The sequence below is a fragment of the Neopsephotus bourkii genome, unplaced genomic scaffold (assembly GCF_033783945.1).
Source record: "Neopsephotus bourkii isolate Nb327-2 ecotype Australia unplaced genomic scaffold, CSIRO-AGI_Nbou_v1 NB_1542, whole genome shotgun sequence".
In the NCBI taxonomy this organism is placed as follows: Eukaryota; Metazoa; Chordata; class Aves; order Psittaciformes; family Psittacidae; genus Neopsephotus; species Neopsephotus bourkii.
In genome coordinates, this window is record NW_026902018.1 from 2,417,079 (window position 1) to 2,445,004 (window position 27,926).

Sequence of the window (27,926 nt, forward strand, 5' to 3'; positions counted from 1 at the left end):
ACACCACATCACGTAGGGACTGCTTGCTACAGTACCAACATGACCCTGACCGACAAGTATTTCAAGGATCGTGCCTTCCCAAGCTCTTGCTCATACAGTGTGCTGCTTGTTCTGCCAAAATATCAATAATACAAAGGTTTGGATGTTCCTGAAGTTCTTGAAGAGGCCGTAAAAAAGGGAGCTACTGTTCTGAACCGAGATGAAACTTGTAAGAGCTTAAAATCCAAAGTGCATACTTCTGCAGGGCCAGAGATGGCTTTGCTTTGAATGGCTCCTTCATCAGGCCTGGCTGGTCTTTCTCCAGTAACATTTTGACTTGGTTTTTCTCTTTTGATTTCCAAGCAAAATGATTTGGCCAGTTGAACTTTTCTCTTTAGAAACACTAGAATGGGCCGCTTTGAATGTAATCCTTTAGGTTTTGGTATTTGAAAGAAAAAGCTTCGCTGGAAGCAGCCATCTCGGTGTGAACAACTTCACATCGGAGCGAGTAGGAAATTTGAATGAAAAAATGTTTTGTTGAAATGTTCCCAACCAGCTCTATCCATCACTTCCTTTCACTACTACCCAATAAAAATAGCTCCCACATACCACTGCAGTCAGGAGTGCCATGTTACAGAAGACGAAATAACTAAGCCAACAAAATGACTCACATTCCAAAGATAATATATAAGGTAGGGCCTGGCCAACTGGTTAGATTCAAATTAGAACCAGCCTCAGCCTTCCTGCCTGAAACAAAATGATCACAAAATATGATCTGTTGTTAGTTTTTGATGTTTGCCCGGTTTAGTCTCGCACACTTCTATTCATGATCCCACTTCAGGCTTGGTAGAAGTGGACATGCTTTTAATGCTGTAGAAGTTGTTATTTCTCCTTGGTTTTATCCTGACTAAAAGCAGGGAGCACTAGGACTGTGGCAAGGGAGTTTGTTCTTGTGACGTGGTTTTTTAGCTGTTTGCCAGCTTGGAGTTTGGATACTCAGGTTCCAGTCTGCATGAGGACCTAGGCCCCTGCACAGTTGAAGTTTTACACTACTGGGTTTCTCTTTCTGAAGTGATCTATTTCAAAGCAGCCAGAATTGTGGCACTCAGAAACGAGCTGATATAATTCAGTGGGATGTGTTACACATCAGTGCACAGAAGTGGACCACTGTGGTCCCATAGGTCCTTAGTAACCCTTCTTTGGTTTAAACATAGAAATCAAAGACATAAACCTTCTAATTTTATTGTTGTTCTGAGGTACTGAACTAATAACCTGCAGTTTTTAGCTCATTAGTTCTGTTGATCTTCACTCAAGCAATCGTTCCAGCAGAATGAGTCCTTCATGTACATACAACGTTTCAGCCAGGTTGGTAGTGCTTTTAGGAGCCGCTCATGGTTTAGGGTGAATGCATTTTAAAGCAATCTATAAATCTTTATGATCTTTGTTTTTCTTGCTCTTGCATGCATACTTGGCAAGGATTTCCAGTTTGCATCACTGCAAATTTGATTCACCTATGTACAATGGGTGAGATTTGTCCATGTCTGAAAAGCCACCATGAAGCCCTTTGCACCTTTTCAATCTTCCAAATAGGACTGAAGCAGGACATTATGGGTTGCCAAACTGTTTCACTGCCTTCCCCTGAAGCTGAGCTGAGTTTCAACCAGGCAGAATGATGGGGCTGATGGTGTGGAGTGAATTACTGTGACCTTGCAATGTGTGATGGAAGAAAAAGGTAATTTGGGGGCTGCAGGCCTGATTTTTGCTTTCTTTTCTCCATGGCTTTGGTGCTTTAGATAACAACTTGGACTGTTGCATCCTGTTTTGGACAGCCTCTTATCAAATATTTGGAAACTTAGAAGAAAGTAAATTAATGTTAAAGATCTACAGAGACCAACTTATCAGGAAAGGGTTTGAGTTCCGTAGATGTAGTTTAGATGAGCAATATGCAGCATGGAGAGATTAAGAGGCCAGCACTTGATGGGCATACATACAAAATAGACACAAGATTAATGAAGAGTGTGGAAAGGAGAGATTTTTCTGGGGATGGATTTGTGTGCTAGAGGAGTCAGTGTATGAATTCTGAAGGAAGGAATGGGAAAACAGCCCTGTAAATGCTTACAGGTTATTGTGTTTGAGGGAGTGTTCAAAGTGGCCCTAGTCCTGTATGTGTGACAGGTGAGGAGGACAGAGGAGCCGTGCAGGTGAGGAAGGGACAGCCTGAAACTGGGACTGAACGCTTTGCACTGGGTCTAATAAATAAATGCAGACAAGGTGAGGACACAGGAGAGTCATCAAAAGGTTCTTGTGCCATGCACCTTTGAGTCCTGCTAGCATTGAATCAAGCCTGGAACTTCCAGGGTTTACAGCTGAGCACAAGGGGTTCTTGGTGGTGTTTAATGCTTGGTTGCTGTTAAACATCTTCACTACATGTTAACTTAGTGGTTCCTGAGGACCCTCAGGACAGTTGAGGTAAGCAAGCTGGAAGCGGGACATTTAAGTGGATGCTGGGAGTGCTGCAAAGTGGCCCTAGTTGGTTCTAGTTGAGCTCCTTTTCTGAGCTCTGTACACCAGTGCCTATCCAAAGCGTGTGGAAGTCCCACAAGGAGCAGGATGCTTGCGGGATGCACTAACTCTCCCCAAAGTGTCCAGTAGCGTTTTCCTTTGCCCAGGTACAAGGGGGCTTCTTAACACTTGTCAAATGTCCCTGGCAAATGCACTGATTATTGAGATGATTTGCACTAAGAAATAAATAAATAAAAGACATAAGGACAGAAAATGCACCCTCCCAAGGTAGCTTTTATGTAGCTAGAAAAGTGAGGTGGTTTCCTGTTCTAAATATTTAACATGATGTTTATGATATGTCCTCTGGGGGGAGAGATGCTTGAAAGCTAATGTTTATGAAGTAAGTCTGGAGGGATGGAAAGGGGAGGGAGGGCACACTAACTAGGGGAAAAAAATAGAACCTCAGGAGATGTCCTGATTTATGGCTTTATTTGCTGGGGAAAAATCTCTGTTTTGTTAAAAAGGTTGCAAGTGAAGGAAAGCAACTTCAGCCCAGCTCCTTTTGAAACCAGAAACCTGTTCCTTCAGTCCAGACAGGATCTGAGTCTGGGCCAGCAGGAATCTTTTACTAGCTGCTGCCTTTGTGCTTTGGAGCCCTGCAGAAGGCGTATGTGTCTACACATCACGTGAGGGTTGGAATGATGGTCTGATGTGTATGAAGCCGAGCTACGTTTCAGAAAGGAGGGGTGAGTTTAGTTTCCTACTCTGCCAAAGGCTTCTAGTGTGATATTTGGGTGTTTAATCTTCCTTTGTCTCTGTTCCCTGTCTGGGAATAGCAACAATTTCCTGATTCGCTGGGAGATTGAAAATAAATCACTTTATTGTTATATACTTAAGAAATAAAGGCCTGGATTGCCATGACTTCAGGAGGAATGACTGAGCTCCTTGTGAAGCACACCCTGAATGGATGGTATTTTTTAACCTGGTTTATTAAAAGGAAACCCATGCTTGGCTTGTTTTACCTTAGTAATTCTCTATGTAAAGTGCAGCCACTCAGGACCAGCCTTGTGTCTGGCTGTGCCATCCCCACCCCAGGATGAAAATCTTGTTGAAGGAAAGCTGCAGGTCAGAGAGGTGAAACTTCAAGTGTTCCCAATCCTCTGATCTTCAGTAGTGCAGGTTACAGCAGTTTTATATACCAGTTATGTCTGCTATAGGGTATAGAAGAGCAGAGGCTGCATTTGGAAGAAGGTTAGTGCAACTCCTGCATGTTTTACTGTAATATCTTCTGGGTCCTCAGCAGAGCCTGTGGTGGTTTCTTTGGCACGTGCTGGCCTTAGATCTTGGGACTGAGGAGGCTGAAAGGTAAACGTAAGGAACTTCAAACCTAATAGTGTCTGAGATAAAACTCCCGGTGGCTTTAGCACTGGACTTTGGAAGTTTCAAAGGAGTCAGAGGCCAGGTAGAAAAATCCCATGTCTTAATCAATACTTAGGTTTCTTCAGAGCGTTGTGCTCAGCCTGGCTGCAAGTCAGGCCATTTGTTTCAATTATTAAATACAGATTTATGACCTGTTGTTTTTCTTGGAAATAGAACCAGGCTTGGGACCAGTTTTCTCCTTGCAAATAACAGTGTTTGGCTGTATTCATTCCATGCAGGTAGAGATGTGTCAGTCACATTTATAAACCTCCAGTTTTCCATTCCGTTTTCTCTCTACCCTAGTGACTCTGACCTTTCTCATCAAAGCATAACAGTTACACATCCCTTTTTCTGGAGTTACTGTGTCTGCATTTGATGGCTGTTCTTTGGCATGCTATCAGCAAGCTCTTAAATCATTTTCCAGCAGGGAGAATCACTGGGCTGTGACAGTGCATCACTGGCCAGTCCTGGTTTGATGACAGGCAGGTCCCATTGGTCCAGCGAGGGGAGATTGCAACTAGTGTTGATAATATTAGTGTTCTTTCTCTAGCTGGTCTGCTCTAACTACTGTATTCATCCAGTTATAAGCATGGATATTTTCCTTTTATTTAGGTATTTATGTATGACAGTTATTGAACAAAGTAATTTTGATCACAGTTGAAACAGTGATGGTTGAAAAGGCATTTGAACTTGGGTTGAGTTCATGTGTTTAGGGTAAAATTTATCTAACGGTGGAATTTGATAACGTGTGCTCTATGTGCATCATGTGTAACTGTAGTAACACATTACAAAAGCAGAGCAGGGATGCAATAGCCCACTACTCTTCCAACTAACCAGTGGAGCTACGGGAGGAGGTGTGAAGGTCCCTTCTTTAGACCTTGTTGGTAATACACAGAAAAGGCTGTTGTGTATATGGGGCATTTAACATTTTTAATACTCCCCTTTGCCCTAAAGTTGTCAATCTCTTCAATTCCAACACAAGAAACTGCTAAACCTAAGAAAAGCAGCAAACCCTTCCCCTCCTCACAGCCCCACCATACACACATCTCCAAACTTCCCCTTTACCTGAGCATCTGGAGCATTGAGGGGAACATGGTTTTTGAAGGGGTTTTCTTAAACAAAAAAACCCTCCCTAACTCTAATCTACAACCCCCTTCAGACCTGCCCCTAGGGAGAAACCCACCAATTACTATTTACTTTACCAACCTCGAGTGATTTGTGGATGTAGGGAAGAATTATTTACGGTTTCATGCAGGAAAAACTTTCAGCTCCCTATTTGCCCCTGTAAGTAATGAGTTGCCTCAGGGGATCAAAGGTCAGATTTTGGTTTTAATGCCCACCTCCTTTTAAAAAATAAATAAAGCAATCTATGTGAAAAGAAGAAGGGGAAAAAAAAAAACCCTCAGCAGTCTGAAAAGGCTCTGACTCCTGCTCTGCTTTGATGTTTTAGGTCTGGAAGGGATCATAAATTTGCTGGTGTGAGATAGAGTGATAATAAATGTAGCTTTTAACTGCTGGGGTTTTAGCTCACACAGCATCCATTATCACTGGCAACTGCAAAGGGAATGTACTTTTTTTTTCCCTGTTGCTCTTTAGAAAGATAAATATTCACCCCACTATCTGCTGATGTCCCAAAAGCTCAAATGAAGCCTCTCCTTGTGATCGTTCCCCAACAACTTTCTTTCTTGGTCAGGATGATTCAGTGGTGGTGATGAGACTCTGGAGGGGTTAGCTTTCCACTTTATTCAGCATTCACCATTTCAGCTCTTCATTGGAGGGGTATTTTTCCAGTAGTTTGAGGTGTGGCAAACAGGGAATAGCCAAGGAACAATTTGAAACAGAAGCTATGTTTGGGATTCCAAGTTTGAGAACTCGTGAGGTTCCCAAAAGAGCTGGAAGCAGAACTACTGCTTGCGTTTAGAAGGACTTTTCCACCTACGTTGTCCAGCTTCCTGGGAAACTCATACCCTGGAGTTTCTTCTCCTTCTTATTTCTTACTGCGAAAGAGGCCAAAGACACTGGCAGGCACGGAGATGCCTGCGTGCCGAGTCAGCACCCTTCCATGCCATCCCCAGCACTGTATTAAGCTCAGACAAGATGTACTATTGGAAATGACTTTGAAAGTCTGACAGGTACTTTGTGCTGGTATGGAGCAGTACTTCCAATGCAACCAACTTAGTCATGTCATAGCGTTTTTAAACTCTCTTGTTAAATGATTTTAACTGCTTCGATGTCTATTAATGTCTTTTTACTGAATGCCAGCAGCCTCATATTCCAACAATTTCCACAAGGATTTATTGATCAGGTATAGATTTGGAATGAATTTTGCCAAATCAGTTTATCAGCCCTATACATCTCTTTCTATCTGCTTTGCTGTGTGGAGTGAACACTTCAGCTATTGTTTTTCTTTTCCCTAGATCAGCAATTAAGTCATTTTTACTCAGCCTGCATCCATTATGGATCACTTCTGTTAGTAGCATCATTTAGTATTGTTTTTGTAAGTTCAACCATAGATTTCTTTCTTTGGTCTGCTGCAAAACCTAATGATTTTCCATATATCCTTTTCAGGTCTCCAACTTAAATGAGAATGTCATCTCCTCTAAATTCATTGCTTGGAGAGCTTTTAGAAGCTGTTAGAAAACTCTGGGAGTAGAACGAATACTGGACAGCACTTACTGAAATAAATAATATTCAAAGGGTGTATGGAAACACACTGACTTGATCTTTACTTGCAACTTCCATGCAGTTAATACTGGCCATGTTTTAATTTACAGTAGGTCTTGTTCTTATTTCCTTGAAGCATTGTAGACAGGTTTTTATGTCTTTATTGAAATTGCATATATCAGAGGATACCTTTTCTTACTCAGCTTTTCTAGTCCAGCCATGGAAATCAACCTCCTGTCATAGATTCAGAAAATGTGAGGTCAAAGCAATGTCTCTTATAGCCTGAGTTATTCTGCAAAGGAAGCCAGTCTGTTTGAATCCATTTAGTTCTAAGTGGTTGACACTAAGCAGTGTACGTTTCCTACTAGTTTGTTGTAGCAGCTACTTACCATGACCTTCAAGCATTTAACTGCTAACTTGAAGGTGTCTGGCTGTGGTTTCTGATTAGTCTTATCCAGCCATGGTTTTAGTTTAAGCTACATTAGTCCACCTTTTCCTGTTACCAGCTTTGCTTCCAGCTTTATCTTTGGGCCAGACCAGTTTTCTACTGGGTACATCATGCTGGTTTTTCACTGAGCCTGTGCCTTTGGAGACCTCTGAAAACTAAGTCTGAATGTTGTCTGTGTTCATCACAGGGACTTTGACTGCTTACTTTGATCATACTTGTTGCTTCTTTCTGGGTCCATGCTGATGCTCATACATGTTACCCTGAGGTGATGTTTGCCATATGCTAGTTAGGAGGTGAGCCATTTCATTCCCCAAAAGGTACCTGGAACAGATGGGCTGTATTATCCCAGTGAGATGCCTGTGACATTGGCTCAGCAAAGAGCCTGGAGGATTGTCCAGGTTAGAGACCTCATTTGCTGACTACTAAAATCAAGTGAGATGAATCCTGCTCAGCTGCACACAGTTACCCAATTTCTATGATGTTTTTCTTTAATGGAAAATTCTATCTTAGCCATCTGATTTTATTGAAAAAGTCTTACTTCTGTAAATTGGCCATTTTTATCAGCTCATTCTCAGTTCTGCTTTTTGATTGCCTGTCTACTGTAACTAACCCAAGTGTCTAGGATACCAAGTAGGAAAGTTCGGATGAATGTCAAACAAGAGCAAAAGCATCGTGCATTCTGTGAGTAATCTCCTAGTAAAAAAGAGACCTACATTTCAGTGGCCACCTGGAACTGAGTCTGGGAATATATCTTAGCATAATGTAAACTTGAGCTGGACTCCAGTGGCTGTGAAGGCTGGGCTCTAGATAAGGTCCATTCTATGATTAAAAACATCTGCTTCCCTCGACTGGATCTTATCCATACTCCTTGGAATAGAACAGGCACTCATGGGGAGACGTTAGCCAAGTTCTGGATGCAGCTCTTGCTGTAAAACCTCTCAGGAAGCTCCTGCTGTTCTTCCTCTGCATGCACTGGAACTGAAATACATTGAGAAGATACATACACTAACCTTTAGAGCTGCTATTTCAGCTTCAGTGCCATGAGCTGGCAATGCTGAACGTTGAGGTGGGATCAAGTGGTGATGACTATGTTGAAATGACATTTCAATGATTGTGATTAGGCAGTGAAATACAAGGAATATGAGGAATTGGAAATGGGTATCCTCAGCTGTAATCTGCAGCTGCATTTTGAAAGGCAGTTGTATACACGTTGTGCGTTGTAGAAGCTGGAAAACACTCACATTCTGCTCAAGAGAAGACTGCACATGTAAACACAATGAAAGGATTATTACTGTTGTAGTGATGATGGATTTAGGAGAAGCAGATTTTGTGGGTAGAAGGTATTTCTTTTTCTTATATTAAAGCAAGTGAAATATTTAGGAAAGCACTCACAGTTTGGGGCACATCTCCCTTTAAATCATTTCCTGTTTTGGGCAGGCTAGCCAAAGCTGGATACCTGAATGTATACATACACTGGTCCAGAAAGGTTTGGAAAGAAATTCCAAAGAATTCCTGCTTGGCCTTAGGAATGAATGGCACACTAACATGCTGCTTCCTTTCTGTTATCAGTGACTAATACCTGTTCTCCATGAACAAAATAATCACTGTGGGGTGTTGGATTATTTTTAACTGGGGAAGAGGGATAAGAAAATCTGAACATCAAAGCAGTCATGAAAGGGCATATCTATGGAGCAAAGGTGGAAGGAACATACACCAGTGCATTTCAGAGAGTTAACTTCAGAGGCTGCTAATCTGCATCCCACTAAGATGCTGTTGGACTTCAGCAAAGGGACAGATAGAAAAAACCCTGAAACATTTAGCTAATCAGGAATTACACCCAGCTAATGGAGAGAGGTTGTTTCCCCCTCCCTTTCCCTATCATCCCGGTCGATTCAAATTGATCATGGTTCTGCTGAGCGAGAGCAGTCCTTCAAAGTTTATTCTGGTGTCAATTTTTATAGTTCCCCCCACTGATCAATAGAATGCATAATCATTAAGGCAAAGTTTGTGAAAGCTAATCCTTCAATACGAGTTTTATGAATGGCTCAGAGTCATGGCTCTAACCATTTGGATGTAAGTGGAACCTTTAATCAGGTGAGTGACAGGAGACAGTCAATAAGATTTGCTGAGATTGGATTCTGATTTTCTATACAGCTAGGCAGAGTGAGCAGGGGAAAGGGGAGTGGGGATGGCCACAGGAACAGAGACTAAAATGGAAATGTCTTCTCTTTTATTATTTATAAACTCTGTTTCCAGTATTTTTAAAAAACACTTTGCACTTGCATATCATTTTTCACCTCGAGAACTCAAATGGGGACATTTGCTGATTAAACACTGCATCATCTTTTTGTGAAGCTGAATAACAATTAGTCCTTATTAACTGGGTATTCCCTTTAATGATTCTAAACCTGTTTATAAAGCAGGTTTTCATTTGGGTGTTTGATCAAAGTGGTCTTGGACTTGATGGGCATAACATGTACCTGTGTGCTGATGGGGTAGATCTGGGATAGGGCTACGCCATGGCGCTCTGTACATTAAGCTTGGTGTAAGTTATGTTCCTCATCTTCTGGCATTGCTACATTGGGAAGTTGGTAGAAATAGGACATTTCATATTAGTTGAATGTGTGCTTCTCTACTGTTTCATGATCCCCAGAGCATTTCATTGTTATGAGTAGATGGATGATAAGAAATAGAGAAACTCTGCTTATGCCACTGTCTGCCAAAATTCAGAGAAGTCAGACCTATGTGGGAAATGTATGAGCACTTGCTTACAAATGATCTCAGAAGAGATCATGCCATGATATACTCAAGGGCTGTTTATCAAGGGGACATTGGCTCCACGCGTTGGCACTGACCTGAAATTATGAACTCAGTGCTGTCACATTTACTGGTGCAGGTGCAGTCCCAGTGCAGGCATGGTTATGAAGGCTGTAATGGGGTAGCACCTCCACTTCCTTATGATAAGGTCTCGAGGGTGTCCTGGGAAGTGTGTGATGGGTGAAAGCGCCTCCTTGCCTCATAGAACTGTTACTACCCGGTGACTGTTGGTAGTTTCACACCTAGATCTAGATGTGACCTTTGTTTCTTGACCCCATGGCTTAAATATAGGGTTTTGGTATTTTCTGTGATGTGCTTGCAAGCCTCTGCTCTGAATTTCTTTTGAGTGACAAAGAAAGATAAGGGGGCAGCTCCAAACTTGGAAATTATTAGTTGCTGAGATGTATTTCAAAGCTTTGTGTCTGACAAGAGCTAACCTTTGATGTGGTAAATGAGAACTTTACCCGATAGAGGTGAGCAAAGGGGAGGGTTGACAAATAGGGGAAGGGTAGGATGAATTGGGAAAGATCAGTGGAAGCTGAAAGCTGAGTTTGTTGGTTCAAGCTCAGGTGGAACGAGAGACTGGAGATAACGGTGGTCCTCCATTGTGTCAGGAATATACAAGCGAGCTTGTAGACTGCTTCAACCTTCATCCTTTCCCATTTGCTTCTCTACCTGAATGCCCTGGTCTGCTTTACTGAGGCAGCTGGGTAGTGGACATCAGCACTTGGGGATTAGGTGGTGGGAAGTGGCTGCCCTGGGGCACATCAAACTGTGGAGCACAAACACATGTCTTACGGGAAGCTGTGTCTAGAGAGGTTTCACTTTCAGAGCAGATGGTGGCTGTGGTTAGACATTTGGGAAGCTCACTGGACCTTGTTCTCACATGAACCTCGAGCACAGCCTTGCTGCAACAGAGCTCATGGAGCCAGTGAGAGTCAGAGGGCAAAGGCAGCTTGAGTTCAAACTGGCCTTGGCAGGACGCAGCATCAAAGGTGCTTTCCAGGGGTTATTACTCCAAGAAGTCTGGGGATTTACAGGAATCTGAGCTCACCCAGCACTGAAAGAGGCTGTGTTTGTGACACATCAGTTTTTCCTTCTTTTTGGTCACTGCTTTCCTTCTTCTCCTGACTTAATGCTGAGCAAATACTTTTCCTGTTACACCAAATGCTTCATTTCCTGATGGGCCCTTTCACAGGCTGACGGTGCTGCTCATAAGCACTGCTGAGATACCTCTGTGAGTGATGATGACCCTGTTCCCAGTCTTTCACCACACACACACCCCTACCTTTCACTCTGGTAAATATTTTAGTACTCATTGGAATCAATTGGGCCTCATCAATTGGAAATAGAGTGTAAATCACTGGGACTTTTGCATTCACCCCAGAAATCAATTTTCACACATTAGGGCTATTAGCTTATTGAGAACTGTGTGATGAATGACTGCGGGCCGTCGTGGAGCCACACCTGCCAGCTCCACGTTCTGCATCTCAAACAGGCTCAGAAGGATGGGAACCCATGGGAAGGAAGATCTCAGGTGGGTGGAGCAGGGTAAGGCTGGAGACACAAGGACTGTGCAGCCAGACAATCTGTGCCTGGAGATCAATAGCATCTACCGAGAGCTAACTCATCCTCGTAGGGGCTGGAGGGCTCAGAGCCAAAGCTGTGGTTAGATATCTCAGGTTTGTTCTCTCTCCTAAAGATGAACATAATTTGAGGAGGAAAGGTGAAATCTAGATGATGAACATTTAATAAAACTAATGCAGTAGTTTAAAAAGCAGCTTTTCTGTGAGTAAATGTCTGTCTTTCACACAGCAGCTGCAGATAGGGTGTAGAAATGCCGCCTCCTTCTGCCATCCCAGTGCTCCAGGTAAAGAGGATGTGCAGTTTATCACAGGCTGTGATATGAAGAGAGCTGGGGGTTCTACCCTCTTCCATAATTCCTTCCTATCCCTTTGAATTCTAACATTGGCAGCTGATCAGCTTTTTGCTGAGCAAGGCTGGGAGAGGCGAGGGATCTGGTGGCCTAGCTGGATGAAGGGTACATTACCCAGCAAGTCATTCTGTGGTCGTCAGGAAGACCTTGGCCTCTGTTTCTAAGATAGGATATAATTCCTTCCTCCCAGTTACTACTGACAATCAAAACTGCGGGTGACTCCAGGGATTTGGATGCTCTCCAGTGGTGTAGCCTGTGTTTATGTGCTCTGCAGCTTGGTGGTTCATGCTTATAAGCCACCCCTGGAGCTGAAGCAGAGTTCTGATCTCACTCGTGTAGTTCTCCTAAAAACCTGTGTACAGCATATGTTTCCCAATATTTGTCTGTACGGTAGGAACAAAAGGGGAAACTGGAACAGCCAGATAGCTTGTGCAATGTAAGTAGCAGTTGTTTTTCTTGCTATGAAATGGGTACTATGCACATATACCTCTGTTGTTCTAGGAATAAAAACTAGAGCTACTTTAATAGCCAGAGAGGATCTGTGTCATCAAAGCTTCTTTCTCAAGGTGAGTGATGAGAGCTTAGAGGCAAAGTTCTTTCCTGTAGGGGTCTGGAAGAAAGTGACTCAGGTGCTTCTTGGTCTGTAAGTTTGATGAAGAAGCTCAGCACTCAATATAACAGATGTTCCCCTGCTCAGACACTACAGAGACAGTTGTGGTTTGGTCATTTTCAGTGTCAGTGTTGTTGAATGGGCTGGAATTCCACTAGGAGAGGATCCCAAGAGCAACAGGCAGCCAGGGGAGCCAGCACAGACAGCAAAGATGCCTCTGTGAGAGGCTTGGCTAACACTTGCAGGTAGCTTTGACCCGCTCCTTGGGGCTGGCTATTGTGATGTTGATGCTTCATCCCCCTGTGTGCCTGTTTCCTCCTTGTTCCTTTGCTTTGAAAGACCAAACCAAAGGCCTGAGAGTCCTGCCTCACTTTCAGATAATCTTTCCAGGCCAGCTGGAAGCAGGAAGCAATGACCTGCTCCCCAGAGAGTGCCAGCATGGTTTGGCAGCTCTCACAGCAGCAGACAGCTGGCTTTAGATTGTTCACACCTCAGAGCTCCTGTGCTTCATTCAGCTGCATTTCTGCAACATTTTCCAGTCGCTCCATCCAAAATGTTGTCTTTCTTCCTCCTTACACATTTCCTATCTAGCAGCACACCCCGTGCTGCACAGCCCTGCTGGGTAACTGATCCCCAGGATCTGGAGCTGCAGGCTGGCCGGCTGCGATCAAGACTCCTGGGCTGGGGCTGTGTTACTTCTCTGACAGTCTCAGGCTCTCACCCTCAGCTAATTACTTTGATCCTTTACACTTTGTAAAAGTTCTTACAACACAAAATAAGTCCCCCCTGGCTTTAACCTTGTGACCTAGCTGGCCCTTGTAAAAGGGAGGGAGAAACACACAGTCATGCACGCCCCAACACACGCACTCATGCATATGCCTATATACACATCCCCACAAACTGCCTAAAGCCTCTTGCTTTAATAGTTTCCTCCCAGGACTCCCACAAAAAGGCAAATAAAACTCCTTTTACAAGATAGCAGGGCAGCACGAAGGATCAACTTCACCAACAACAAGCTCTTTCTTCAGTTCATTTGTTTTCAACATACTTTTCCTCCAGATTTTGATCCTCCAAGTGCTTCTCCCTCCTCTTGCCTTCCCTTTTGAGGCTTCTAGCATTGTTCCTCTCGCCTGCCTGGCTGCCAACAGCTTCATGGTTAAAACAAGCAATGTCTTCTTTTCAGGATCTGCTCATTCACAGGGAATAGTGTTCCCTTTCAATGGACAGGGAATGTTTCTTCTTTACAGAACCCAGCTAAGAGAAGAAATGCAGAGGAAAGGGAAAACCATCATATTTATTTAGAGCAACTAAATGGACCGGGGATCTTCAGTCTGCAAGGTAGCTGAGGGGCGATACAATAGACGTCTATGAAACCGTAAGTGGCCTGGAAAGATGAATAGGTTGTTACTCTTGCACCTCAGTTACTACAAAAAGCAAATTCAGTTCTTCACACAGCGTACTTGTCCCTCCCTCTGGGGGAAGCATTTTAGAGGGTGGTAACTTGGTGAACAGCATAAAGTAATAGAACTTTCTGTCTGGTTTAGATTAAGCACGGGGAAAACAAATTTGTATCTTTTCCCTTCGCTGGCTCATCTGTGTTTATGGAACTTGCAGACACTCAATAATCCTGAGCCTTCTTGCTCCCTGACATATTTGGTTAAGAATGCTCAAAGTTTTCTGAAGTTACCATAAACCAAAAAGCAATGCAAGATGCATACACATCCTGATTCACAAGCCTTGCCTCTTTAGGAAAACAGGGGGAAAAAACCCTTTAATTTGCCAATAAAAGCCGCATTTGGATGCTTTTACCATTTCCTCAGTTAAGCCAAACCCAAACTGTTTGGAAGCTTTTAGGCTTACATTTATTCCTCCCTTCTTTCTAGTACTTTCTGATTCCCATGTTTGAGTTAGAACTGGTGAAAGAAGGAGTTTGGGAATAAACCCCAGCATAGTCTGTCCTTCCTAACAGATCACCTGGGTATGGGAATCACAGACATTTCTCGACTGAGATGAAACCAATGGTGTCATCTCAGTTTCTGGGAGCTAAGAAATGGATTCTGGGATCACTGTTTGAGGGGAAAAGCACCCAACCCTTCTGTTGAAAGGTCTGCAGGGCTGTTTCATTTTGCTAGACATCAAGGTCTTGGATCCAAGACTCAAGGCAGTCAATGAAGCTTTCACAGCATTGCTGCAGTTTGATGGTGTTTAGGCAACACTTGCACAGAAACATGCTGTAAATGTTCTTTAATGAGAAAAACCAACATAGACTGTGAATGTGGCTGTTTTTTGCATGTCCATTGATGATTCTAATCCTGAGAAAAGAACAAGAGTTTCCTGGTAGCTGTCCATGTGAAGTCCCTATGTATCTTTTCTGCCCTTCACACCACTCAGGCTGAGGCACAGGACAGCCACAGTGTCCAGTTAAGATCTCTGGAAGCCAGTTCAACAGACATGGACCAACAGACATGGACATGATTAGGAAATGTGTGAAGTCAAAGTGGGTTTTGCTGTTTGCTTGGACATTAAGGCTTTGGGCTCAACACTGTGAGCAAGAGACCATGAAAGACCAAGAATGTTGGTAGGACTCTCATACTCACCCCTCTTGCCCTTGGAAGAGGGTAGGTGCTTAGACACAGAGCTACCTGGGCTGGGATCTCACTGTTTTATCCTTGTTTGTATAGTGCCTAGTGTGAGGCTGCCCTTAGGAATCTTTGGGATTCTTGAACTGTGCTTTGGCAATGCTTGGGGAAGAAACTATTCACATAACAGAAACACAAACAGCATCTTCCCCGGCGCCCCTTCCCCTCTGAGAGATTCTTTGTGGGGCTTCTCATACCCTCAAGGCTACTCAGCACGATTTTAACCCATGTCAAGGGACACTTGAACTTCCCAGTGCTGAGGTTACTCTCCATTTTTGTCCAGGTCAGCTTCCCACATGCATGCGTCTGAGTGGAGCCATTTCAAGGCTCAGTCTCCATAGGGTGCTGCCCGTGCCAAAGCTCTGACCACAGCCAAGTTCTACTAGAGGGCTCTGAGATTGTCTTTCTTTCCCCAGGTAGCCTGCTTGTACTAAATACTGGGGCAGCTCTCTAAAATACTGAAGGAACAAAGCATGCAAGGCAGTAAAATGAGGCAATTAAACCTATAAAACAAGGGTTTACAAGGGAATTTATAGTGTCAGAGGCTTTTTATAGCTTTTTTAGATTAGTTTAAATAAAAAAGGGGGAGAGAGAAAGAGAGAGGGAGAAAAAGAGGACCTGAAACTTGAGGAGACTTAAAAGTTTGGAGAGAGGCTTTTAGGCAGCACAGGGGTAATAATTAGAGGCACATTTTCCATTTCACTGTCTTTGCAAATTGAAATTAAAGGAAGGGAAGAAAAAGCATGCCCAGAACAACAGGCAGTTTACTTCTTCCTAGTAACATTTGATTTCTCTATTGCTCTCCTTTAGTTGTCTGGCCAGGCGAAAGCATCCTGTGACCTGGGCAAAGGGGCTAAAGTGAAAGAGCAAGCTCAGGTAAGGTGAGACTTAGGTTTGGGTTTTATTCCTTTCTGCTGTTTTTGCTTGCTGGTAAAGTTCACTGCGTGCTTGCAAATCTGGGAGCTCGTGTTCAAGAGGTGAAATGGAGCCAGCACCTGATTAAGGCAAATTTGGTCAGGTAAGACAATAGACCCTGTGTTTTAAAGGGTATGTTGTGTTTCACTACGTCCTCCAACTGCCTTTTGCACTGCACATTCACAACATGCACACGCACTGGGCTTGAGCTTGCCTTTGGTGTGCCCAATTAAACCCCTTCTTGGCTTTTGTCTGCTTCTGTGTGGAACAAAAGAAAAGGTGATTCACATTTCAAATCCTGCATCCTTCTCTGTGGAAGCATCTCCTTGATTCAGGCCTCATTTCCCTCATAGTGTTTCTGAAGGGGTATTTTTCCTTTGCTTCATCCATACAATCACAGAGTAGTTGAATTGGAAGGGACTGCTGGAGATCTTCTAGTCTGCTGCTCAGAGCAGGGTCAGCTAGGTCAGGATGCTCAGGGCATACCAGGGAAGACTGAGGTGAAGAAGGCATGAAGCAACTTGGTCTTTTCCAGGTCCTTTTTCACCATATCCCTGCCCCATTTATCATTTTCCTGAACCTTCTTCTTGCTGCTGATGTATCTGTAGAAGCCCTTCCATGTTCCCCACCATATTCAGCTCTAGAGAGGCTTTTACTTTATTGACTCAAGCTCACATAGTATTTCTGTATTCCTTCTTGGTTACCTGACACTGCTTCTACCTCTTGTATTCTTCCTTTATATCAATTTTGTCAGGAGCTCCATGTTCACCCATGCAAGCTTCCTGCTTCCTTTGATTTCCTGCTTGTCAAGAGGGACCATTCTGGAGATTGGAGGAGGGGATGTCTCCGAATCAACCAAGCTTTTCTAGATCCCTCTTTTCTCCAGGACTGTATCCCATGCAATTCTTTCAAGTAGATCCTTGAAAAGGCCAAAGTCTGATGTCCTGAACTCCAAGGACTCCTGATTCTGCTTTTTGCTTTGTTATCCTATAACCATTTTAGTGCCTTTAGAAATGGCCCCAAAGTCTGTGCTCTGTGACAGCATGGACAATAGTCCCTTCTTACACATGTGGCAACTTCTTCCTTACATGAAGGGGGAATCTGTGCTGGCAATCTTGTTGCTGTCACTATCTTATCTGTATTTATGCCATAAGTAAAATTACCCTTTCCAAGGTGTTTCTGAGGCCTTGCCCACTGCAGTGCTGCTGGGGAGCTTTGAATGCTGTCTTTGGGAAAGTGTAGATGCTGTGTTTAGTGTGGTATAGATCCTGCAGGGTTGCTGGAATATGCAATTAGTAAATTACTAATTAACCACAGCAATTCATCCTCCTTCTGCTGTGCAGCTTTATTCCATAAGCCTACCTGTTCTCTAAGGCAATATAAATAAAGGGCCCATCCTTTGAACAATTAACTTACAGCAGAGAACAGCAGCCTGCCCTGCAGAGCAGCTTAAACAGCTTACTTGGAATGTCTTTGCTAATGGAGAAGGTGCCACGAGAGGTGTGTTCCATCACCCTTGGAGTCTTCAGCAGAAGGAAAGGCTGCTCATGTTAATCTTTGGCTCACCTGAACTGACGCATTCCTCCTGTAGCAAACACAAAGTACAAGGTGAAGGGTACACAGCACAGACAAAACCCAAAATGAGTGTGTATGTGTGATGGAGAGAGATAAGGTGAAGGCAGATAAAGAGGGGTAAATTTAGGTCTGATATGGGCACTTGCAGCTCTACAAAGTTCCTCTTGGCCAGCTTGCAAAAGGTATGAACAGTTCTGAACTGTATCTGCACCCGAATTCCCATCTGAAAGAAGGTGAACAGAGGAGGGCAATGAGACAAAATTACCTGTTTCTGATTACATTTCCATCGGGGTAATTATCTTCATTGGAGATGTATCATTTTACAATGAGATTACAATCAAGCCCATCGGTTTTGAAGTTGAGCTTTAGTTTTTAAAGTCTGCAAATGTTGCAGTCACATGAGAAATAGTTCTGAAATCAATATAGAAAGCTATTAAAAGTGTGGTTTTGTCTCTGTCTGGGATGGTACATTAAGATACATGTATCGCTGTACACTCTCTTTCCCTCTCTGTATACGTATGCATGGACGGAAATTTTGATAGTACTCAACATTGGTCCAGCTGTCCCCAGTGGAAAATACAACACTGACCTCAAATAGCATCACATTTTAGGTCAATGATGAGTGATTTTGAAAATGCTACCCTTAAGTATACATTTAAAGGGGAATAACTGGAGTGAGTCTTTAACTTCCCTGATCTGAAAGTTGTGTTTGAGAGATGGTGATGAGAGGGAGATGGCCAGGCAGAGTCACCACCTCATTCATCCCAGCCCAGAACTGCTGTGGCATTCCTGCTGTGATTTCCCAGCAGGGATTTACTTCCATTTTCTGTGCTGTTCAAGAAAGAGTGAGCCTGCAGTGGCTGGTTTACATCTTCCTTGTCCCTGAATACATCAAGAAACAAAAAGCTGGCTGCATGAAGCTTTCAAAAGAGATGAGGAAAAAGCTTCTCATTTGCTGGTTGCTAAATACAACTTTTGGTAAGCACTGAAGTCAAACAAACAACTTTTACGAGTGAGAAGATCCATCTGCTATCACTAATCTTATAGATTGTTCTGTTCTCTGATACTCCAGGATTTTAAATAACATCTAATGGGCCAGAACGCACAAAGCAATCAATGTTGCTCAAGCTCTGCAGTCATCAGCTGCAGGTGTATGCTGTCCTAGCACAGTAGGCTTGGAGCCAGAGCCTCAGCTCATTTAAATCAATGTCAGCAGTTTACAACGTGCTCAGAACCTGGCCCCATATCCTTACAAGAGAAAATTCTTGGCCAGCAAATAGTCTTGGTCTGTTCTAAAAACAGATCCTTCATTGATACCATCAGGATGCAGAGCCATGAGGCAAACATCATTATGCTACTTCAGTGCTTAGACACAAGAGTGCTCAAACTCTTTAAAACCCACTCTCTCTGGGGTTCATCAGAGCTCAGGAGAGAGGTGACCCCACTCTGTCTAACAGAGCAAAAAGGATTTAGCAAAGAAGGTGATGCCTGTACTTCATACGTGTTCATTCTTCTCATTGTACTTCACAACACCAGTGCTCCCAGAGACCTTTGTTGGGAATCCAGGCTCTCCTGGCAGGCTGTGAGGGTTCAGAACCGTGCTGAGCCATGTGGTCCCACAGGCAACATTGATCTTGAGTAGCACTCCCAGCAGAAGACACATACCTGGCTGTGCTGAATGCCTGGCAGCCCGTCCCTCCTGTGCACTGGGGCAGCTGTTCCCAATCTTGGCTGCAGACTGGTGGTGGCCAGGAGAGTACGTGGTTGGCCTGAGAGCCTGACGGTCTGTCTCTGCCTCTCTCTCCCTCTCTTTCATTTTGTTGGCTCCATATATTATATCAAATAACTTTAAAGAGCACAGTTTGAATGATGGAGCTTATAATTCCATCTCGGGAGTTCTGAGGACTTGAGCTTGGTTCTTGTGGTTTATGATGTCACCGGGACCCATCGATGGAGTCGTAGCCCCATAATTCACCATTGCCCTGTTATTTATTCTGTGCAATAAATGGCTCCAGTTTAATCACCAGAGTAAATTGCTGAAGCATCTTTGTGGAAACTATAATGTGACTGTAGCAGTATCTATAGCAACAATGATTCAGTAGTGGAACCAGTAACACTTAGCCCTGTGCTCCCAACAAGAAAGGCGTATGTACCAGCCTGAAGGGTATATAAAAGTACGTACTTTCTGAAGAATAGAGAAGGACCCATGAATTGCTATATAGATAACATGCATTGGATATCATATGTAGTCTCTGTGAAATTAGGATGTGGATCCAGACTTTACCAAACTTCCTAGACTTGTGGCATTGATTGGATGCAGAGACGTTAAGGAAAACTCCGGCTCCTCTATAGAGATGTAAAGCAAACCCATCTTTTGTGCAGAGTACTCTTTTTCTCTCCCCTTTTCCAGTTCAGGTAGAAAAAAAGAACTGAGGGCTCTTGAAACAAATGGTTCTGAATTTCATACACTTACAGCTTGTGTTTGGTTTGAAGTATTGGCAAGGAAAGCAGGAGATTTCTTGGTTTATCTGAACAGCCTCAGATCTTCTTGCCTGCTGTGTCCTTGTATCTCTCTGCTTAAAAGGCCTTCTAGGGTCTTGTATTTTAGTGCTGGTGAGACCTAATGTTTTTGAAGCTAAAAATTAAACACTTCTTTTTGGCAAAGTACATTTGCCAACCTGTTTAATGTCATCCAGAGATGCCTGGTTGTTGTGGATATGCAGTTGGCATGTGAATACATAGGGCTGTAATGTAGTTATCATAGTAGAGCACTATTATACCATTATTGTCATAACGTGATAAGGTTTTACTTTCCAAATCTTCCTTTTCCATCCAAGCCCCAGGTTTTCTGGGTTCTCTTTTACTTTTTGCCCTCCCATCTCCAAAAATAAATCTTCTAAGCACTAACTGAAACCTTTGTATTGGCTGAATGTAAGGAGAAAATAAGACACTTTTCAAACCTCTCTCTCCCTCCCTTCTCCTTTACTCCTTTCCACTTTCTATGTTCAGTAATTTTCTCTTTGGGAAAGAAATCAGGAGGAAAAACCCCATTCTCTGTTCATCCTCTTTCAATACCCTGTGAGTGCTTGAACTGCTCAGCTCTTTTTTCTCATTTCCTCTGCTGAGCAGCCCCAGAGAAGTATTGCAGCACGTGGTATCTGTGCCCTGACAGTCCGCTGCTTATGGTAAATGTCATTTGACAATGTAACTTCTTTTTTATTAAGTAGAGGTTTATGGTTTGCTACAAGGATCCATTGTTTTAAGCCGCACAGCCAACATGTGTTTCTTGAGATATCACTTACCTTTTAAGCAAGTAGCAGTTGAGTTTCGGGCATCAGATTTGGCTGTCTCTGGATTCGTACAGTTGTTCTGTTCTGGTAACCTGATACTGCATGAGGAGGTAAGAACAGAAAGAAAAGCCTTTGGATTTACGGTGGGGCTCAGTTCTAATCATGTAGTTGCTTAGTTTTTGGCTTTATCGTGAATCATTTTTAAAGACAGTTGAAGAGAGAAGAGTTGAAAGGCAAATCTTAACTTTCTCATCCCTGACAGCTTTTCATAACTTAAATTAGACCTTTTTATGGCATAGCTTTGCAGTATGGGCGTTATGCAATATGGATATTATGCAAATGGAGGGCTAAACTGAAGGGCAGGAGCTGTTTTCTTCCCAGCACAAGGTGTATCTTTACAACAGCAATTTCAGAGCTGTCTTTAAACTGAGAGCGGTTCTTCAGCTTTTGGATTTGTAGACATTGTCCATGAAGTCCTTCATAGGAAACTTGTGTTTCCTCACAGGAAGCTTGGCTTTCTTGGTCACCTTTCAAAAGGTCCTTAGAATTTCTTCAGGAACATCCCTTGTGTGTGTGGGCCAAAGGGTGAAAACCTTGCAAGCTGACGTAAAAGACCTAATGGACTTTAATGTAGCCAGAACGTCCTTCCTTCGTAGTGACATCTGCATGCAAGGAGACCTTAGTCAGTGGGTTTGTGGGGCTCCAGTTACCCATTTGCTTAGGGGTACATGCTGCTGGTGACATTCAGCAAAGACAGTTGCTGGTTTGGCATCAGCTTGCTAAGAGACCTGGTTAAAGTGATCACCCTTCTTTAGCAGAACCAATGGCTGTGCATTCAATAGTCAAAAAGTAGTGAATGAAGACGCTGTCGGGGATGCTGTTGTGGTGCCCAATGGAGTTAATAGAAAAGATGCTCTAGTTGCAACCGGAAAGTAATGGGATGCTGGCAGCATCCTGCAGCGCATCTACATGGCAAGTTCCCATCAGCACTAATGTGGCTTTCAAAAAGCTAATCTTGTTTCCAGGCATAGCCACACCGCCCCTTGGAGCTGCTGTTAACTCCTCCATCTTTTGTGTGCTTGGCCTGTCAAGTCTTCAAGGTGCTGGATTCTCAATGTGCCTGTACTGCCTGTGGCAAGACCCTACCTCAGGTTGAAGGTTTTCAGTGCTCCTGTTGAAACAAAACCCATCCATTTCTTGGACCCTAGGGGAGCACTGAGATGCTCTGCATAGTGCATATGCCTCCCATATCACCATGGACTTGGCTTCTGCCATTCTTGTGTTTTCTCCATGACCTCCAACTCTTTCCTATTTGGAGACATGTTTCCAACTTAGGTTGGCTGCATACTATGTTCTTTGTAACCCATTTTGACAAATTCAGTTTGATTTTGCCCTGGAGGTCTTTCTAGACTTAATTTTATGATTGTGGAAGGTCATATAAAGGGTAGTGCTATTTAAAGACCAAACTGTGTCACATTTATTCATGGGGCTAGTGCTCTTCTTCTTGAAGATGTCCACTCATTTAAATGGAACTGCACATGGAGTAAATGGCATCCGTTGTAAACAAAGGCACTGGAGCCCACCTTACTCATCTCACTGGACTACTCGGAGAGTAAAAGTCAAGTCCTTGTCCTTAACATTGATTTTTTCAGCCCCTGTTGTTACAAGGTGGCTTTCTGGCCCCCTCTAGTGACTGCCCATATAGAGTTTTATGAGTAAGATACAGTCTTTTTGCAATCAAAAAGGGCCATTTTCACTCCAACAGCAAATGACTTCTGGCATTTCAAATACTGGCATATTGAATTTGCTCGCAGCCCTCTCAGGAACACCATGTTTCCAGCTTGGTGGGACTTCTTATGGAGTTGGAAACTCTTCACAGTGGTTGAGGGTGAAACAGTCTGATACCAATGTGGTGGCATGGCCCCATTAGCCCGAAAGTTCATGCTCATTAAGGGAAACTGGATATTATTGTCATTACAGCTACATTACCAATGAAACATCCATGACTTGAAGCAGATATCAAAAAGGACCAAAGTATGAATCAAGATGGATACTCTTCTATTGAATGAATTACAGTGAAACCTGGAGTGAGAATTGGAGTTTCTGTTGAAAAGGCATTTTTGAAAGCCTTTCTTTTTCCTGTTCTTTTCATACTACTGGAACTGCAGCAGGGAATCTTACTTAAAATGTAAAATAGCAGTTTTATCCTTCTTATGGCTCTGTGTTCTTGAGAAGCAGGTACTCACCAATGCCTGTTTCCTTGAGGGAGCATGAGCTTTTGGAACAGGTATTTTACTTTTTGGCTAATGAGGATCAGGACAATTATTTACTCCAAGAAGCTGGAGCAAGGTTGACAGCCTGGGGGTAGATCTCAAAGTGCTGCAACACTTCAGGCTTTAGATGCTCTGAGATCCTATAGACACAACTGCCTTGATCTTTTAGTGCCCTGGTAAATCATTTATTCTGATCTCCACCTTACAAGTTCCCCCTCAGCCATCCTATCAGATGAAATGAGCTGGGTGTACAGCTCCCTGGCTTGTGTACTACTTGGAATACAGCGCATGAACAGCAACACAGCGCTTCAGCAGGGCTTGGTAAAGCAACTCAGTCAGGAGCAGCATCAGTCAAGGCAGAGCTGAAAGTCAAAGCTGGAAACTGGAGAGTTTGGATGGGATTTTCCCCTCTCCTGTTACTGTGCCTCGCAGGCTGCAATCAGGATGCTGCTGAGCACACTGTGATCCCCCCTGCTCTCCCTCCTCCTGCAGTGTGCCTTCTGCTCTTTGGCAATCTGTTTCAATTCTCCTACACTTCAGCATGACCAGGGTCCCCCGGGTTACCCAGTGATTCATCTCTGTGGAATTTGGGAGTGCTGCTTCTCTGCTCCTACCCAGGTTGGCAAGAGGGTTATTAAAGCATCAGAGGTTAACCAGAACCTCCTTTGGTGAATATTTAGGCTAAGAGCACTTGATGCCAAACATGTTACTTTACATGTGTATTCTGACACCACATTTTAATACTGCGCCTCGCATACCTCTGTATTCATGGTTTTGAACACCTTTTCCAACTACGATCATATTAGAGGATCCCTGACCCTTTGGGAATGTACACGGGGAATGACTTCAAGTGGAAGCGTGTTTGGATTGTCCTATTTCTGTTTCTGAAGCTCTCTCAAGGAAGCTCGCTCTCTCTTCTCACCCCATCGCTTCCAATGGGACCAAGTCATTGCACTCAGTGTGCGCACAGTGACACCTCAGAGAGACTTGGACTGTTCTCTTGTCTCACTTCCACTCTCTTCCAGGCTGGATGCACACCCTGGAGGTATGTGGTTTGTCTCAAGATATAAGACTTCCCCCCTCACAAACTACATTACTTCAACAAGCCACAAAGGGCTGGGAAGAGGGAGAAGGATGCTCTTGTTAGTGCAGAGATCTTTTCTGCAATACAGCTGGAAACATACTCTCTCTCTCCTGAGCTTCCTTGTGTGCACATACACATGTTCCCTCATGCAGCAATGTCACTGATGTGTAAGCACACAGACACATACACTTGCTTACAAACATACTAATACTTTTCATTTGCTGTACTCATGCATACATATAGAGGCAGAAAATCTCTTTTTGTGCAATCACACCCATACACACTCCAACCTGCTCTTTTATACACGCATATACTGCCCTGGTACATGTGCCCTCTCTCTTGCAACATGCATACATGGAGACAGACACGTTTACACACCCTGGAAGGAATTTGGAAGGAGAAATGAGTAAATTGGGCCTGAAGGAACCTCTTGAGTTTTAGTCCAAGCAGGCTCAACACTGAATTCAGAAAAGGGTGATGAGAACTTCAAGACTCAGTCAGATGTTTAAAGCCTCCTGGCTCAGAAATGTGATAGCCCAGTTTTCCTTATATCCAGGCAGAGCCTTCACTCCTTCAATTTTTGCCCTTTCTTTTGACCTTTAATTTATGTCTTTTATTCCCCTGCCACACACCTGAGCAAAGAGCCTGAGTCTTTCTTTTATACCTACAGTGATATCAAGAAGGCTGCTATTAGATGCCCCCTAGGACATGTACAAAGTAGACAAACTCCCTTCCCTCAGCTCATCTTCCTGGGTCCTGTGCTTCAGCCCCTGACTGTCATGGTGGCTCTCTGTTGGATTTCAAGTTCATCAGTATCTTCCTTGTACTTGCAGGCTCACAACCAGGTCTAGACCAGATGGGGTCTAACAACTCAGAGAGGGATGATTGTCCGGTGCTCCTGTTAGCTAGGTTGCTGCCAGGTACGTAGATCAGCTAGTTGTCCAGTTCGTGGCTGGGGCTGGACTGATGACAACATAGTAAGTAACAAAACCAAACCCTGAGCTCTTCTTCTTACCAGTCTGAGCTAAAACTTAGTGGATCTGAGACTCAAGCATTTCCATGACTCTCTTCAAGAGGTCAAAAAAGCTGATCCATCTTTGGGAAAACAGGGGGGATTCAATGACCTACCAGATCTCTTTTATACTTCTTTGATTGTGACCATCTTTGCTCTTCTTTTTGGCCTTAGAGATCTACTGAACATTTTTCCTTCCCATATTTGGAGGGATTCAGCCATTTGAAACTTCCTCTTTTTCCCAGTGGCCAGTATCCATACTGGTCACAACCATATCTGCTTTGTCCAAGTCCTGTGTTTCAGAAGGGATATGAGACAGACATCCACCGATGATGTGCCCAAGGACAAACAATGCTCTCAGTGCTTTTATCAGCGCTAGTGCTCCTGCAGTAACATAGTCCCCAGTGGAGGTAATAGCTGAGCACTTAGAGGCTGAGCTGTGTGATTCATCCCCATCATCCACAAATCACAGGTTTAAAACCACACAGTACTTAATGTGTGAAAGAACTTCAGACTCTGTAGGGACTCCTACCTGCCTATTATCTTGCAAGGCACACACTGAAAAGAAACTGTATTTTTTTCAGCACATTTTCAGACCTTACCTGGGAGATTCCCTGCTTGTACACTTCTCAGCTTCAAGCAAAGAGGAATCCTGAGCACAGCCCCTCAGGTGAGTGGGAAAATGGAAGAAACAACTGCAAGGTTTCATTTTAAGAAAAAAAATCTAAAGGAAACTTTGACTTTTTGCAACCTTTTCCCATTATTTTGCATTCAGAAGCGTTTGCTGAACTCTGGGATAATCCAGGTCTGGATAATACAAATATTCTGGTGACTAAAATCTTAGGCTGAAAAACTCCCCCAGCATCAAATTCTATTCTGTTTCTGATGATGTTTTAACATAACACTTGCTTTGGTGAAGTGCCCACCTGTAAGGTGGCCATTAGGTGATGTGACTTTGTGGCTGTCACAATCGGTTCAGTTTCAAACCAGGATCTGGAGCAGAGCATAAGTTTCGCTGTGGTGTTTCTTAGAGGGTTTCTTCCTCATTTAGTTCTTTACTATTTAGATGGGGATCATGATAAAGGATCAAGAACTTCTTTTAGTCAACTGTTTCTGTGCCCATAAGGTCAGCCTGCTTGGGAGATGATGCCAGGTTGGATGGGGCTTGGAGTAGCCTGCTTTAGTGAAAGGTGTCCCTGCCTGTGGCAGGGGGTTGGAACTGGATGAGCTTTAAGGTCCCTCCCAACCCAACCCATTCCATGATTCTGCAACTTATCCATAAACTCTCCACTGATGCTGAAGGAGCTGAAGGTTTAAGACTCGCATCTATCCCAACAAAGTATGAAGCACGGGCTTTGATTTCTTTACTCCTTACAGTGCAAGGGCCACTGGCGTGTAGGAGTACATGTGATACTGGTGGTTAACCAGAGGTTGATAGAAGGATGACCTGTGAAAGCTTTCAGACAGGGATGTCAGACATATTTATATACATCTTTGGTTTTTAGCTACCTGTGGCTCAGTGTCAGGGAGGCTGCACTCTGGTACTAAATAGAGATTTGCTCAAGAGCACAATTTGATGAAATGGCTTAAGACTGATAATATCTTCACTAAAAATAGCTCTTGACATCTGTGTTTCCATGCATGTTTACTTGTAAGACTTTAGTAACAATTATTCGTGAGCTATCTCCAAATATACACAAATGTGAACATCCATCTCTGTATGCCTTCCTGTGTGCACCCTCAGTGGGCATGTGTATGAAGACATCATGTGCATTTGAAAAGGGATTTCTTGTTTGGTGTGTACATCCTTCCACCCAGCAAGTCCTGTGGTGATGTTCCTGTCAGGACACGCCTCTGTCATTGTCCAGACTTTGGCATGTGTGCACTTTAGTGCAGAATGGACGCTGCTTAATTTGGGAAGTGACATAAGCTTTACATTCAGGAGCCAGGTCCTGATTTTCCCAGTGAAGCCGTAAGTGTAAGCAGCACAATTCCTGCTGAGCATATTGCCTCTGACTGACAGCTTGGATGCAGGGGGTGGCTGTGTTTGGCTTTGCTCTTTATTGCTCAGAAAAGAGCAGTTGTTGCCCTTGACTAGCAAGCGATGCCAAGTGCAGCATGTGTGATAGCGGCCAGAGGCCTGGTCACTCATCTCAGCCAAGCCTCCGTGCCTTTGTTTCTGGCCATTATCTATCAGACTGCTTCAGAGACAAGCTTCTTTATGATATCTGTATTGCTGCTTTATAGGGACTCAAGGCTTAAGTCTCTCATCTGTCTCAGACAAAGCATAAAGCACAGAGGAAACTGCAATCCTGGGATGTCTGCAGGTTCACACATTGCTGTGCTTGTGGATGTGGATCTCGGGGTACAGTCAGGATGGTTTCATGCTTACCCTGCCTCTTAGTGTGGGTGTATAGCTGGGTTCAGTCTGAGAGCGTGTTTGTGGCAGTGCACCCGTGTGTGTGTTTCCGAGGTGTCTGGGAGGAGGGAAGGTGCATGCAGCACCGCAGAAGTGTGTTATTCTCACATCCTTGCTAGCAGCAAACAGTGTCATGTCCTTACCTACTCTGCAAAGCGACATGCACCTTGAGACCAACAGCAACAACAGGCTGCAGAGCCACAGGAGAAGGCAGAGCTGCTCTTTTGATCATCAATGAGGAAATCCTGTCAACCCCATCAGAGGATGCTGGGATCCAAACTGGCTTTTGGATTGGGACTTGGAGAGTGAAAGAGAAGCCCTGATTTGTTCACCATTGCCTTCAA

At 43.7% G+C, this 27,926-nt stretch overlaps 1 long non-coding RNA gene across 2 annotated transcripts in view; it reads left to right on the top strand.

Annotated features, from left to right (window-relative positions):
• The first annotated feature begins 3,019 nt into the window (after nucleotides 1–3,019).
• The window catches only part of LOC133221509 (uncharacterized), a 48,281-nt gene continuing 23,374 nt past the window's right edge, over nucleotides 3,020–27,926 (top strand). The window contains exon 1 of one of the 2 annotated variants that reach the window (XR_009728012.1): nucleotides 3,020–3,227. This is a non-coding gene — a long non-coding RNA (uncharacterized LOC133221509). Of the gene's footprint in view, nucleotides 3,228–21,889; nucleotides 22,027–27,926 lie in introns of those variants that run through there. The other variant, XR_009728011.1, reaches the window with a different exon arrangement.